Raw genomic sequence first — 15651 nt, 5'->3', positions numbered from 1 at the left:
TTTCTACTATTTGGCATAATTTCTTGCCATGTCACTATTCTGGCAAATGCTTCTAATGTTCTCTAATTTGTCAATATCCTTCTTAAAACATTTCATCTAGACTTAAAGCTATTAACCGAGATGTGGTCTATTATGACTATTTGTATATATATACTTCTTTTTTGTGCAATAGCATTTATACAGTCCACAAATGAGTTAACTTCTGGGGGTAACTGTGCCAAATGCTTGGATCAAATTAAGCTCATGACCAATTACATATAAAACCAGAACATGAGAACATAAGCCAGATTCTCTAAGAGGAAGTAAAGCATACATCTCCAGAAGTAAAGCATCTTAAAATAATCATCTTCCTGTAGATGTTTAAGGGATGGAATTTTATGATAATTTCCCCCTACCACTGACCTGCTGCAGAGTTTGTCAACTCAACATCAAAAAGCTCATCATCAGATTTTGCAAAAGACCTCTTGTTTATCCCAGCCTAAGTGAATGTTCTTATGAATTTTAATCACTTCCTGCACAATGTTGGTATAGTGTCAAGGCCCAAAGTAGGCATTAAATAGTTACTTGCTGACTAAGCCATTAGATAAATGAATGACTAGTTCCCACTCTCTCCCATCTTGTCTAATAATGTTGATTGTCTTTCATCAGTGTATTTCTCCCCACATCACCCTTAAGAGCTATAGTTCTCCATTAGGGTTCTGGACAGTGATAATATCGTTGTTTCTGCCATCAAATGATTCTGTTACTTTACAGAAAATCCTAAGCCGCCTAAGACCCCTGTTTTTCCATCTGAACAATCCGGTCATTTTATTTATTATTTAAACAAAAACATATAGTACTTGTTACAGATCAGCTACAGTTCTAGGCACTTAAGAAATATAAATTCATTTAATCTTCAGGAAAACCAGACTGAGGCACAGGAAAGTTAACTAATTTACTAAAGATTATATAGCTAGCAAATGATGAAGCTGGGATTTGAACTAGGCAGTCTGAATTTTCTATGTGTGTTAACCACTAGGCCATGCTACCTATCCACATGCTCTGACAGCATAATGTTTAGGTAAGTAGGAAAGTCAATGATCACACTCCTTGTATCATAAGGGAATATCTTAGTGTATCAAAAACTGCTTGCTTTTCCATTAGTTCCTCAAATAGTATCTTTTCCTTCCAGTCCTCATATTTTTGAAAGTTACTAACCAAAGGACAAATCACTCAAAACATGGCATTTTGAACATAGAGTGGATGCCTTGAGTTGATTTGGATTCCTTCCAGTCACAACTGTTGGAATTATTTACCTGAAATGTTAAGGACCATGAGAGCCAGTTGACCTATTGCCAGAACAAGAGCAAATCAAAAAAGTGCTATACCAGGCACCAGGAATCTGAGGGAAAAGGAAAAACGTACTTCCTCAGAAAAACATCTAAGTATAGGCTATTTCAGCTTAGTGCTGGCCCAGCTGAAGGTAGGAACAGAAAGGTACTCAGATATTTGCATGCAGCTTACCATAGTGTAAATAGTGACTTGTACCCTCAAAAATAAGAAAATTTGGAGGACTTAATCCAAAATGTCCAGTATAATTGTTAATAATTATACTATCTCTTCTATCCCAATATGCATGATCCACCCCACCACTACACTTCCTCCTTTATCAACTGTTTGTACACATAAAAATATACGAAATAATTTACTTTTCCCACTTCCCATTAGGCTTTCTTAAGTTCCCTGAACCCACCTATTCCAATGAACAGTGAGAAAATGCAGTTTGTTAGCAGTAAATAATAAAATAGACAATAAAGGTCTTATCTCAAGTTTCCAAACTCTCTCTCTTTCCCAGAACAAGAAGCTTTCTAGAATAATATCATCTAGAACTATCTTTTAATTCGTCATAAACTCATAATCAAACATAACTCCATTTTAGAGACGTTAAAAATTCATTTTGAAATTTACCTTGCCTGACATTTACTGGCAAATTTTTAAAAATTTGCTCTTTGATCTTGTGGGATGAGCTGAAGCAGGCGCTCTTGGCTCCGCGCAGCCCGCTGCAATCCGTGGAGGAATGTGCCGCCGAGCAATCATCATGCCTGGGCACTTACAGGAAGGCTTCAGTTGCGCGGTCATCAACCGATTGGACCAGTTATTTGACAACGAATCGGACCCCTTCGAGGTGCTGAAGGCAGCGGAGAACAAGAAAAAGCAAGCTGGCAGGGGCGGCATTGGGGGCCCTGGGGCCAAGAACGGCAGCTCAGGCTGCGGCCCAGACCAACTCCAAGGGGGCAGGCAAATAGCTAGCTGCGCAAGGAGCCCCAGAAAGACCGCAAGAATCCGTTGCCACCCCAGCGTGGCGCGGTTGACAAGAAAGAGGAGATGCAGCCGCCTCTGGCGCTTAAGAAAGAAGGAATATGGGTCATCGTTCTCGTGCCAGTAGGCGCTGAGGTCCCGGTCCCTCAGCCTCCTGCTGCAGAGCCAGTGAACTCAGGTCGGGCCTCTCAGCTGCCCACATAGGCAGTACTCATCTTGGCCCTGGGAAGAAACTCAAGAAGAAGCTTTTGAAACATAAAGCTTAGATGGGGTTTGACCTCTGCTGGGCAGCTCCCAGCTATAGGCGTTCCCCTGCTAAGCAGAGATGACTGCAGAATTGAGAGAAGCCATAGCCCTAGTCCTACGGGGCCCAGTGAAGGTGAAAAAGGAGGAGGAGGAAGAAGAAAACTTCCCAGGTCAGGTACCCAGCCAACAAGTGCACTCTGAAAACATGGAAGTCTAGATCTCAGGGGAGGGTCGTCAGACTGGTGAATCAGAAGAGGAAGAAAGGGTGCTGAAACCAAGAACCTTCAGTTACTGGTTCCAAAAACTGAAATATGTGAGGAAGCTGAAAATCCCCTCATCATATTCGGAAAATCCAGAAAGCTGATTCTTAAGGACCTGAGTTAAGACAAGCTTGTGAAAAAGAAAACATGTTAAAGAGGCAGAGAATAAGGAGTGAAATGAAAGATTTCAGATAAGTGATAGTGAATGACTGTCACCTGAAAGTTTCAAAGAAGAGGAAGATCAGAAATGTAAGAAATCTGGGGGAAAATACACCCTTAATTCTGACACTGTTAAAAATCCAAAAACCCAGCCTGGGTGAAAGTCTTTTACATTGTAGTGCATGTGGGAAAGGATTTAGTCAGAGTGCAAACCTCATTGTGCATCAGAGAATCCACACTGGGGAGAAACCTTTTGAATGTCATGAGTGTGGGAAGGCCTTCATTCACAGTGCAAACCTCGATGTGCATCAGAGAATCCACACTGGACAGAAACCTTATATTTGCTCAAAATGTGGGAAAGCCTTCACTCAGAGTTCAAATCTGACCATACATCAAAAAATCCACTCCTTAGAAAAAACCCTTAAGTGCAGTGAAAGGTTTAACTATAAACCTTTAGTTATAGCTCACAACTTGCTTGGCACCAGAAAGTCCACATTACAGAAAATGCTGTAAATGTAATGAGTGTTGGAAAATATTTACTGGGAGCTCAAACCATATTGTCCACCAGAGGATCCACACTGGGGAGAAGCCCTCTGCCTGTAACGATTGTGGCAATCGTTACAGCATTTACCGAGAGTGCAAATCTTATTGTACATCAGTGAAGCCATACTGGTGAGAAGCCATATGAGTGAAAAGAGTATGGGAAAACCTTTAGTTGTTTTTCACACCTTATTATGCACCAGAGAATTCACACTGCACAGAAATCTTATGACTGCAGCGAATGTGGGAAAACCTTCAGTCAGCTCTCTTGCCTTTTTGTCCACCAGAGAATTCACAGTGGAGATCTTCCTTTTGTGTGTAATGAATGTGGGAAGGCCTTCACATGTGGCTCATACCTACTTATTCAACAGAGAATCCATAATGGAGAAAAACCTTACACGTGTAATGAGTGTGGGAAGGCCTTCAGACAGAAGTTGAGCCTCACCGTGCACCAGAACACCCACACTGGGGAGAAGCCCTATGAATGTAAGAAGTGTGGTAGCTTTCATTTCCAACTCATACCTCATGCGACACCATAGAACCCATCTTGTTGAATAACAAGTAAGGAAGAGGAAGACTTCCAGCATTGGTCATAACCTTCCGCCTCCCAAATGAGACACCTCCTTGTTGTTTTCTTCCTCCTTTATAAAGATGAGGCCTACGTCCTTAAAGGTTACAGTTTTCAGGAATGCAGCACAAAACATAAGATAAACATTTCAGAAGTTAATTTAAAGAAAACTAAAAGTAAGCACCTGAAGGCAAGGACTTTAACTGAACCTTAAGCAGTCATGTTTTCTGAAATGGAATGTGGCTTTCTTAGGAATGGATCATACAAAGCTAAGTAGTAATGATTGTATTTGGGGAAAGGTCTTTTTTGCTTAATTTTGTTTTTAAAAACTCTGATGACTGCTTGAGCAACAGGCAGGTTATCCCCCTGGTTGAATTCAGGTTGAACCGTGTATTCTAATATTTCTGGTTAAGTGGTGACTAGGTAAGGAAACCACTTGGGGTTACAATTCAACAATTCACTTATGAATGTTTATAAGCTTTCCATTTCCTAAGTAATTTTTTAAAAGCTAGTCAAAAGAAAAAACCTTAACTGTCTACTGTACCAAAAATGGACAGAAATAGGAAATGGCCTTTTTCCTTACTGTCTATACCCCCTGAACCTTGATATTGTAAAGCTCTGGAGACCTCTGAATGACTCTGTTCTGACCATTCCCTAGTCTGCATGGCCAAGCCCTCAAGAATTGATGGACACCACACATCAGCTATAGACATTTGCTAGGATTGACAACTCCTTCTCCAAACAACTCAAGCTCCCAATTCCCATCGCATTCCATTTGGGTAAAATGCAACCAACAGCCCCCTTCCTGGATAGAGGAATCGAAGAATAAAGCTTGCCTAGAGGAAAAAGAAAAAAAAAAGAAAAAAAGAAGAAGGAATAAGACAAGTTGCTAGAAGACCTGATCAACAACTTCAGGGTGAAGGGAAAATAATTGATAGAAGACCAGAAAGGAGACCACCTTGTGAACAAAGATTTGAAAAGCCACTTGAAGAAAAGGTTGAAGGAGGTGAATTTTCAGTTGATAGACCAATTATTGACTGACCTATTTGAGGTCGTGGTGGTCTTGGAAGAGGTTGAGAGGGCAGTGGACGTGCAATGGGTCAAGGAGATGGATTTGATTCTCATGGCAAACATGAATTTGATAGGTATAGTGGAAGTGATAGATCTTGTTTTTCACATTACAGTGGCCTGAAGCACAAGGACCTGTAACATGGAGGTAGCGGATCTCACAATTGGGGAATTGTCAAAGATGAATTAACAGAGTCCCCCAAATACATTCAGAAACAAATATCTTGTAATTGCAGTGACTTGGATCAATCAAATGTGACTGAGGAAACACTTGAATGTGAAGAACATCATCCAGTGGCAGACACTGAAAATAAAGAGAATGAAGTTGAAGAGGTGAAAGAGGAGGGTCCAAAAGAGATGACTTTGGATGAGTGGAAGGCTATTCAAACTAAGGACCGGGCAAAAGTAGAAACCTCTTCAATCCCTTTATACCCTTAACCTAACTTTCTCTTACTGGTGGGTAATAACTGAAAATAAAGATTTATTTTCATGCAAAAAAAAAAAAATCTGTTCTTCAAGATCATCACATTCAGTATAAGAAAATCAAACTTTCTGTCCAAATGTACTGTTCTGGCTTTGTCAACTCGACAGAATCCTCTGGGCCCAGCTATTCCACTTGTCAACTCTTGACTCAGGTACTTGTTCCAAACCAGGGGACCCCTCTGCTTTTCATTAAAGATTATTATAACTAACTTAGACAAAAGGAACCGAACTTTGTCACACAGCACCAGAAATCCCAGCACTTTACAGAATAATCATTCTTTATCTTTAGAATGTTCACAGAGTTGCTCAATTGACAATAGGAAACAAACTTTTTCTCAAAAGAGAATCTCTTCCTTTTTCATTTCTTCATGATTTACCCCAAAATAAATATATTCCAGTGCACCATTTCAAACAGTTTAATTCATCCATTTGTGTTACTATGCCCTAGTTACTTCTAATCAGGAAAGAAGGTCACATTCCCTTCCTTTCCTTGTAGTGGAGAAGACAGAAGATACTCATAATGATAGACATTAGCAAGTGCATTCTGTGTGTGTGCACACACAGACATTCATAATTTAGATTATTAGTTCTGCTAAGGACTCTAGGGATTACCTAGGGTTAAGGATGGCCTAGTTAAACCCTCTTCAATCTCTTTATACCCTTAACAAAACTAAGATAACATGGCAGAGACTTCCTTGGTTCTTTTCCTTCTTCCAGTCTCTCAGCACACACCTGCAGAATGGATTCATGACCCTCCTACTTTTCCTCTGCTCCACACTTGCCTGTTTCTTCTCTCTTTCCTCTTGACTTGGTTCACTCTCTTTCTGAGCTTCCTTCTTTCCCATAATCTACCACCTTCCAGAGAGCTCATTCACACAGTGCATCCATGCATTGCATGTATGTGTTTCTGATGGCATGACCCCACTGCCAATTCTCTAAAATTTCAAAAGTAAAATAAGCAAACTTACAACTTCCTGCTTCAGATAAAGCAAAAGGACACTTTCATTTGGAACACAAAGAGAGAAAACTAATATTTGAGTCAGAAAGTAAGCTCCCATTCACCATTACATCCTTCGCATTGAGAGCAGTACATGTACATCGTAAATGCTCAATAAACACATCCACTTGCAGATAGCTGAGGAGCTCTGAGTCAGCAGCAGGTAGTAGATAATGAAAGCAAACTGAATTAGAAGTCAGAAGACTAAGCATCTAGCACCAGCTCTGACTGAATCAAGTTATGTGACTCTGAGCACCTTTTTTTTTCTTTTTTTTTTTGGTAGTATCAACAGGGTAACACTAAATTATTTCTAAGGTATTTTCTGTTTTTAAAATTCAATGATGATAAAACATGAATTACAGCTAAAGATTAAAAGGCCTTCAAAGAGGTTTATAGTCCAACCACTACCACTCCCTTTATTTCATATTTCCAGAAAGACGACTATTTGTCCCATTTGAAAATTTTCCAGGAAAACATTTGATTTTCCTATTGTCATCTGCATGCAAATTTTAGCATAAGAAAATAGTTCTCAGATTTAACCCAAAATCCATTTCTATGTTTATACTGCTGCTAATCAATTTAGGACTTAAATATGTAATTATAAAATTTCACAACCCTCATAATCTTGGGATGTAATTTTATTTTCAATGCAAGTATTAAAAGATATGGCCAATAAGGCATAAAAACATTTTCCCTGAAGTCATGTCATTGACTAAATCATGGAGCTGGTCTATTCAGCTTCTCTCTCAATATACATTTATAGCAGGACATGACTAGTTTTCACCTAAGAAAACCCTGCTTATTAAATTATATTTCATTCACCACGACTCCTTATTTATCTCAGTAATATTTAATGGAAAAGTAAATAATACATTATTACATAAATGCTTAGAGAGATGACAGTAATCTTATTCTAAATTAAATAAAGAAAAGTTAAATAAATATTACAATCTTTTAGTATGAACCTTAAAATAATAAATCTACCTCATTTTTTATAGCTTATTCTTGAAATATTTATCAGTGTAATACTGAAACTAACTTATCATTAATTATTTTCTGGATTTTTTTATTTTTCAAAAACTTAGATTGTATGCTAGTTCCCATTCAGATCTTAATATAATTACTAATTCATTTTTAACACATCCTGATTTTCCATTTCAGTAATGCATTTTAATGCATTGCTATATATCCCCATTATAAAACTATGCAATAGGAAGTGCTGACATTACAACCTTGTATTATAATTTTTGAATTTGACGACCTCCCTAGATGTATATATCCACACACATACACATGCACACGCACACACACACTTTGTTTTCAAGTATCTAAAACAAAGACTCACTCTTAAACCATAATAAACCAGAAACAAAAAAAGAAAATTGCTTTCAATAATGAGTAACCTTAAGTTTATATAAGGTAATTATTTATATAATCTCATTATCTATTTGAAAACAGACCTGTGGGGAAAAAAGCAATAGTTCATTTGCATATTATGACAAAGTGGTTTAAATCTATATTTGAATTAAGGAAGTTACTCAAACCTAAAGTTTTTGTTTTCCCCTTGCAACTCTTTTTGTGTAGAAAAGTAAATAAGGAATCCTAAACAAGTACTATTAAATTTTGCTTAACTTCATCTTAATGAGGAATGACTTCATCATTCCTATGGCCATGCTGAAAAATTAAACTTATCTCTGAGAGTCTGTGTTGAGAAACATGAAAATCAATCTAATGACAGAAACAGAGCTATGATCTGTATCAGATGGACGAGAGAAAACCAACATTTCAAATAAATCCTTAACAGAGTAGCATCCATTTTCATTGCTAAATTCGGTGTCTATATGTGGGTTGGAAATGTATCTGGGTGAACATTAGATTTAATACTCATTTTTAAGACCCTACTTCTGAAACCTGTCCTGGAATAGTTTCATGACAACTTGCTTATGTAGCAGCTTTGGCCTCTGGGTACCATATTTCTGACAGGACAGGAGACTCCATACCAGAGGGAGAACGTTCACAATCTCTTTGGAATCTGTTACTTGGAGGGGTCTGTCAGAGGCAAAATAATAAAGAAAATGATGCTGTTTCCCTGTGTTTTTCCATTCTCCTCACCTAGTGCCTACCAGTCTGTCCTGCTAGCAGCTGGCTTCCCTAAAGCTAGATGTTCAGGCCTCAGTCTCACTGGATTAAATCTTCATGCAGTGGACTTTTTCTTTTTTCATGTCCCCTTCCATAAATACTAAGAGACATCCTGCGCTGGAGGTAGAATCAAGAGCAAAACACAACTGGCTCCCAAAGTGCTGACAGACTATTGGGAGGAAGACAAACATTTATGAAACAGTCATACAGATAAACACAGAATTCTCCTGCTGGGGACTGCCACCAAGGAGACATTCATGGTGCTATGAAAGCACATGATAGGGGAATATGATCCACTCCCAGGGTTCAGGGAAGGCCTCCCCAAGGAAATGACAATTGGGCTGACAGTCATGATGTAAGGGGTTCACAATGAGCAAATGCTGAGTTTGTGGACCTGGAAGATGATCAGTGTGGCCACTGCCAAAAAGGAGGATTATGATATGAAGCTGGAAAATGGAAGGCAGGTGTCAGACCTTGTGACTTTTGGAGAAACGTTGAAGATTTATTCTAAAAGCCTTGGAGAACATTGATGAATATTATGTGGATAATGAATGAAATAATGAGGTCAGAGTTCAGAAAAAAGGTCCACTGTGGTAAACAGATAGGGTTTGGGGTTGAGGAGGGCAAAGTACTGCCAGCCTGCCTCCTTCCTTCCCTCCACTATTACAAGGGGCAGCTGTGTCCTCCTTTGCTAGGACCCACATTTCACTCACTAGAACTGCTCTTATAAATCACCTCAGTCCCTTTTTCTTCCTTATTGGCAAAGAAGGAGAAGTTCATCCTAGGAATAAAAGCATATCCCAGATATTCAGAGACAAGGAGTCTTCAATTTTTCATCTGCAAAGCATGATTAATGGTGGGATGTTGGGCAGCTGAGGACTCTAAGATACATTTGGAAACATGGGATCCTCTTTAAGCCTCTCGAATGATATTAAATTAGGTCCTAGAAGACCATTTGAAGAAAACACACCAGAGCCCTAATTATGCCAATTGGTCTTCATTGATTAACAATGAAAGATAACTATTTCCTTACTGACAGGCACTCAAATGAGACTGGGTATTAATATAGCCTTCATTATTAAACTTTTTTTTTCTAGATTTCCTATTAACCTACCAACTATTAACTATTAGGAAACACTCTTTTTTGCTTTTGGGTTGATGGATGGTGTTTGCAGATTTAACATTCTGCAGATAAAAATATAAGTTTAACATACAAAATTACTGCAGTCATAGGACTATTCTAATGGGAGTTGACCCCTTTCCAGAGAGGAACAAGCACCATCAGAGTCAACCATTTGCATAAATAAGTAAGATCCATTCCAAACTTCCTGGAAACTAACTTTAAGTGCCTACTATAGGTCAGCAGCATGATAAACAAAGTACTTAAGCAATTTCATTTAAAACTCACAAAAAAAGCATGTGGCAAGTTGAAGAAAATGTAATGTGTTAGCTAGTAAAAGTGATAGCTAGTAAAGTTAGAACCAGGATTGGAAATTTTAAGTAACTTACGTATTTAGTAAATTTAAGTAACCTGCTTACATGGTATATTAGTTGGCTTGGGCTGCCATAACAAAATACTACAGTTTGCGTGATTTAAACAACGAAAAATTATTTCTCACAGTTCTGGAGGTTGGGAAGTCCAAGATCAAGGTGCCAGACACTTAAGTTCCTGGTGAGGGCTCTCTTCTGAGCTTGCAGATGGCCACTTCTCACCATGTCCTCATATAGCAAAGAGAGAGGACTCTGGTGTCTCTTCCTCTTCTTGTAAGAGCACCAACTCTATAGGATTGGCGACCTATCCTTAAGACTTCATTTAACTTTTACCAGCTCCTCACAGGCCCTAATCTCAAATTCAGCCACATTGGAGGTTAGGGCTTCAACCTATGAATTTGGGGAGCTGGGAAACACAAACATTCAGTGCACAACACGTGACTAAAAAATGATAAGAGCCAAGATTTGAACTATGGTGTCTAAAGCCCCAGGCTGGGTCCAATTCTCATGCAGTCTCTCTCAAAGTGGAGTAGTAGTAGTTTGAATTTCAAAGCCTAGAACATCATCACTAGTGGATTAGGACAATCGGACTTACTTATCAAATCTCAAGCCCAGCTAGCAAACACACAAAAAATTGTCCTGCATCATAATATTGTTCCAGTATCACACTCATTAATCTTTCGTTTTTTCTTTTAACTTTTAAGTTCAGGAGTACTATGCAGGTTTGTTATATAGGCAAATGGCATGTCAGAGGGGTATGGTGTACAGATTATTTTGCCACTCAGGTAATAAGCATAGTATCTAATAGGTAGTTTTTAAATCCTCATTCTCTTCCCTCCCTCTACCCTTGAGTAGGCCCCAGTGTCTGCTGTTCTCTTGTTTCCATATGTACTCAATGTTTAGCTTCCACTTATAAATGAGAACATGTTGTATTTGGTTTTCTGTTCCTGTGTTAGTCCACTTACGATAATGGCCTCCAGCTTCATCCATGTTGCTGCAAATGACATGATCTCATTTCTTTTTATGGTTGCGTGGTATTCCATGGTATATATGTATCACGTTTTCTTTATCCAGTCTACTATTGATGGACATTTAGTTTGATTCTATGTCTTTGTTATTGTGTCTCTGTCATAGTACCACAATGAAAATATATATGCATGTGTCTTTATGGTAAAATGATTTATATTCCTTTGGGTTTATGTCCAATAATGGGATTGTTGGGTCTAATGGTAATTCTACTTTGAGTTCTTTGAGAAACTACCAAACTGTTTATCACAATTGCTGAACAATTTACATTCCCACCAGCAGTTTATAAGCATTCCCTTTTCTCTACAACCTCACAAGCATCTGCTTTTCATTTTTTTTGATAATAGCCATTCTGACTTGTGAGATGGTATCTCATTGTGGTTTTGATTTGCATTTCCATAATGATTAGTGATACTGAGCATTTTTTCTTTTTTTTTTAATGCATTTGTCCTTTTTTTATTTTATTTATTTATTTTATTTTATTTTATTTTTAAATTTATTTATTATTATTATACTTTAAGTTGTAGGGTACATGTGCATAACGTGCAGGTTTGTTACATATGTATACTTGTGCCATGTTGGTGTGCTGCACCCATCAACTCGTCATTTACATCAGGTATAACTCCCAATGCAATCCCTCCCCCCTCCCCCCCTCCCCATGATAGGCCCCTGTGTGTGATGTTCCCCTTCCTGAGTCCAAGTGATCTCATTGTTCAGTTCCCACCTATGAGTGAGAACATGCGGTGTTTGGTTTTCTGTTCTTGTGATAGTTTGCTAAGAATGATGGTTTCCAGCTGCATCCATGTCCCTACAAAGGACACAAACTCATCCTTTTTGATGGCTGCGTAGTATTCCATGGTGTATATGTGCCACATTTTCTTAATCCAATCTGTCACTGATGGACATTTGGGACTGAGCATTTTTTCATCTGCTTGTTGGCCACATGTATGTCTTCCTTTGAAAAATGTCTACTAATGTTCTTTGCTCACTTTTTAATTGGGTTGTTTTTTGCTTGTTGATTTGTTCAAGTTTGTTATGGATTCTGAATACCAGACTTTTGTCAGATGTGTAGTTTGCAAATATTTTCTCACATCTTGTAGGCTGTTTACTCTGTTGATAGATCTTTTGCTGTGCAGAAGCTCTTTAGTTTAATTACTTTCCATTTGTCAATTTTTGTTTTTGTTGCAATTGCTTTTGACATCTTTGTCATGAAATCTTTGCCAGGTCCTATGTCGAGAATGTCATTTCCTAGGTTATCTTCCAGGGTTTTTTTTATAGTTTTAGGTTTTACATTTAAGTTTATAATGTATCTCAAGTTGATTTTTTATATGGTGTAAGGAGGGGTCCAGCTTCAATCTCCTGCATATGGCTAGCTAGCTTCCCAGCCCCATTTATTGAATAGAGAGTCCTTCCCCATTTCTTGTTTTTGTCAGCTTTATCAAAGATCAGATTGTTGTAGGTGTGTGGCATTATTTCTGGGCTCTCTAATCTGTTTCATTTGTCTATGTGTCTGTTTTTGTGCCAGCGACATGCTGTTTTGGTTACTGTAGCCTTATAGTATGATTTGAAGTCAGATAAAATGATGCCACCAGCTTTGTTGTTTTTGCTTTGGGTTGCCTTGGCTATTTGAGCTTTCCTTTGGTTCAGTATAAATTTTTAAACAGTTTTTGTCTGCCTCTGTGGAGAATGTCATTGGTAGTTTGACATACACTGATTCTGTAAATTGCTTTGGGCAGTATGGCTATTTTCACAATATTGATTCTTCCTATCCATTAGCATGGAATGTTTTTCTATTTTTTTGTGCCATCTCTGATTTCTCTGAACAACGTTTTATAATTATTGTTGTAGAGGTCTTTCCCCTCCTTGATTAGCTGTATTCCTAGGTATTTTATTCTGTCTGTGGCTATTGAGAATGGGATTGTATTCTTGAACTGGCTCTTAGCTTGGATGTTATCATTCAACTTCCTCAGTTAACCATCTCTACCTTGCTTATAGGCTCTTAATATAGGAAACAAATGGAGTTTTTTCACAATTATACTGCAAATTCCCATTCTGTGTTTTATACCAGGGAGCAAAGTTTAGTAAAAATCTGTGACTGAAACACAGGTAACAAATGGTATCTATCCTTTAAAACAGAAGTATATGCAAGCAGATAATTCATTACTAAGGTGGACGCATTCAAAAAACTAATTTATTAGTGCCAGAAAGCAGGTATTTGGTGGTGTAATATGTATAGTTTTTTTAGTTTAACGACATTTTATTTCAAGTTAATCCTGAAAAGGCTGGAAGTAAAACCTTCTCCTTTAAGCAGAAATTTTCATTACTTGAGTTTGAACAAATAAAAGCTGAAAATTGTATTAATAAGTAACCCTTAAAAGACTTAACATTATCTTGAAGCCAACATAAAACTCCAAAATAAATTTTAAAAACATTAATGTATTTATATATTTATAAAATACCATTTACTATAACTATATAAAATACTAATTATGAAAATAAAAATTCATAAAATTTTAAATAAATCTTTAAAGTAGTAGAGATTATAGATCTCAGAGCATTTGTTATTTACTGTCTTCATAAGGTTACTCCAAGGATTAAAAAAGATTGCTCTGAGTTTTAAAATATTGGTTTTATACGTGCCACACAAAGGGATCTGAGTGGCTCATGCCTGTAATCCCAGGTACTTGGGAGGCAGAAGCAGAAGGATTGTTTGACCCCAAGAGTTTAAGGCCAGCCTGGGCAACATAGCCAGATCCCATGTCCAAAAAATATGAAAAAAATTAGACAGATACAGTGGCTTGCACCTGTAGTCCCTGCTACTTGGGAGGCTGAGATAGGAGGATCACTTGAGCTCAGGAGTTCCAGGCTGCAATGAGTCATGATCATGCCACTGCACTCTAGCCTGGGCAATAGAGCAAGACCCTGTACCTAAAAACATTTTTTTAAAAGATCTGAGAAAGTTGCTTTAAAATAAAACTTTATTTACTCCACAATATGAAAGACAAATAAGTTTCTTGGGCACCTGAAGTATTCAGGGGAGAAGATTACATTCCCTGGCCTTTTTGTTACTGTTGTCCTTATTGAATTTGCCACATGAATTATATATAGCATTAGTTACACTAAGTATGCACATATACCACATGTATATAAATGTATATTTCCATGCACATGTATATAGATATGTTTATGCACATACCCACTCACCCATGGACTAAGACCTGAGAAGAATATGGATGCCTCTTTTCAGTTTTTTCTTTTCAAAAGGCAACTATTTTTCCCATAAACAGCAACAATTAGTTAATAGCAAGCATACAGCCACATATAAAGCAATGAATGAAAGGCTCAACTCATAATTTAGATTGCTTAGCAGGCAGGAGCTATTGTCCCCCCAACTCCCTTCCTGCACACAACAAATCTTTTACTGACAAGTGAGTATGAGCTATACAAGGGGAGATCCACTGAATGTGCCAACTTATTCAAGAAGCTGAGCACACAAATAAACAACCTTTCGGCAATGAAGAGTAGAAATGACTTCAGCAAGAGAAATTAATCCATCGTGTTGTCCATCTACACTGAAAAGAGCCTGGCAGCAGTTAGATGGTGATAGCATGGAAGGAGCCTTTGCTGGGAACAAGTGTGAGAATGAAATCAACTTTCAGCCTTAGTTTCAGAGAGACAAAAACATTCTCATTGTCCAATCAATCTAAAAACCTTTAATGGAATTAAATCTCTAAAGTGGAAAAATCTCCATGGATAGTTGTTGGTAAGCAAAAGAATAAACATTTTATGTCCTGCATCACTATGAATGAATGCATCAGTACCTAAGATATACATGGGTATCTTCTAGGAAAAATGAAATATATTTTTATTTGATATTACACCTGATTCTAGAAATATCCTTATGAGTTGAGTTAGGTATTGTCCATTTTCCCAACAAGGAAACGGAGGCAGAGAGGCTAGTAAGTTCATGTGGCTAATAAGTAGTTTGCTTGGCTTACTAATGCTATTGTGAACTTTTTACTTTGCAGGGGGTAAGAATAGGTAATAAGCTAGGATAAAGTCAAGATTTTTCATGTTCATGGAATTCTGTAATCCACCATGTATAAACAACATCAAAAGACAGTAACAATATAGCCAGTAAGCACCTTGAGGGACTATGAAAAAATTAATATTTAATATAACAGTGGTGTGCTTTGTCTTTGTGAAAATCAATACACATTGGAATTTACCAAAAACAGTTAACAAGGTCTGGTTTTACAGGTTAATGTATCTCACTTCCCCTAATTTTGAAATAAGAGAAACCAAATAGCTGCTTTGAGCCTCTGTGTTCCTCACCTAGAAACCAGGAAACAATAACATTTAGTTCATAGGATAAT

The 15651-nt window shown here is 37.7% G+C and overlaps 1 protein-coding gene and 2 pseudogenes across 4 annotated transcripts in view; 2 read left to right on the top strand and 1 right to left on the bottom strand.

Moving 5' to 3' along the window:
* The window catches only part of GHR (growth hormone receptor), a 312127-nt gene that overhangs the window by 255967 nt on the left and 40509 nt on the right, over positions 1–15651 (bottom strand). The gene's annotated exons all lie outside the window — the stretch shown is intronic.
* LOC126956477 (zinc finger protein 35-like) lies at positions 2624–4061 on the top strand (annotated as a pseudogene).
* On the top strand, positions 4155–5577 carry LOC126957024 (plasminogen activator inhibitor 1 RNA-binding protein-like; annotated as a pseudogene).

This window comes from Macaca thibetana, chromosome 6 (assembly GCF_024542745.1).
Source record: "Macaca thibetana thibetana isolate TM-01 chromosome 6, ASM2454274v1, whole genome shotgun sequence".
Lineage (NCBI taxonomy): Eukaryota > Metazoa > Chordata > Mammalia > Primates > Cercopithecidae > Macaca > Macaca thibetana.
This window is presented reverse-complemented; position numbering and strand designations above follow the sequence as displayed.